The following is a 1,034-nucleotide window of genomic DNA, read 5'->3' as shown; positions in this document are numbered from 1 at the left end:
AGAGTGGGTTTAAGTTATATATATATATATATATATATATATATATATATATATATATATATATATATATATATATGCCTATATATATATATATATATATATAGGCCTATATATATATACATATATATATATATATATATATATAAGTGTGTGTGTGTGTGTGTGTGTACAGTACATATATATATATATATATATATATATATATATATATATATATATATATTTAGAAAAGTAAATAAAAATCAGAGATTGGGTGGTGGGAGAAGAACGAAGATTGTATGGGAATTGAACTACTCTAAGGTTGTGACCGATATGGTCTTCTTCAGAGAGCTGTCTACAGAAAATTGACATAGATCGCATTCTAAAACACTTTGGCCCCGCCATCCCTTTATCCATTCCCAATTTATCTCCATCTTGCAAGGCCACCACATCCGGGTACCCTTCACTGGGTCCAATTCTGTTCTCCACCAAATAAAACCAAACCAACAGAAAAATCTGCCTGCACTAAAACGGTACCAACATAGATTTAGTCTGGTGACAGTTGCTAATTTAAAAAAAAAAAAAAAAAAAAAAAAAAATCCAGACAGGGACACAATATCTCTTCCTGGAGTGACTTACGAGCAGCTGAATCTGTGGCCGTGACCGATCTCCTAAGGACTACGGGTCTCCAGCAAGAGTAAAAATGGTTATCATACTGGGTTATTTTTCCCCCATCCTCCGATTAATCGGCGGTAATGCCGCCCACCCACAGAACTTTTTCCGCCAAAAGTCACTATAGTAAACTATTTTGTTCTCTCAATAATTTATATAGAATGACATTTGGCATGCTGGAGGAAAATTATTTTCCTCCAGCATATCATCAGATTCCTTCACAAAAGCTGCTGGCTACAAATCTGCTCCGACAGTCGGAGTAAAAATAGCTCAGTGTGATAGCCCCTTCAGCCAGGACAAAAGATTGGTTGAGCTCGTAGGTAGCAGCAATCGTTCTTATCAATTTCCTTTTGATACCACCATACCATTTTATTCTACCGAAA

Source organism: Oratosquilla oratoria, chromosome 18, assembly GCF_046742065.1.
Source record: "Oratosquilla oratoria isolate Oo_2021 chromosome 18, ASM4674206v1, whole genome shotgun sequence".
NCBI classification, from domain to species: domain Eukaryota; kingdom Metazoa; phylum Arthropoda; class Malacostraca; order Stomatopoda; family Squillidae; genus Oratosquilla; species Oratosquilla oratoria.
The sequence above is the reverse complement of the archived record's forward strand: the minus strand, read 5'-3'. Positions refer to the sequence as shown.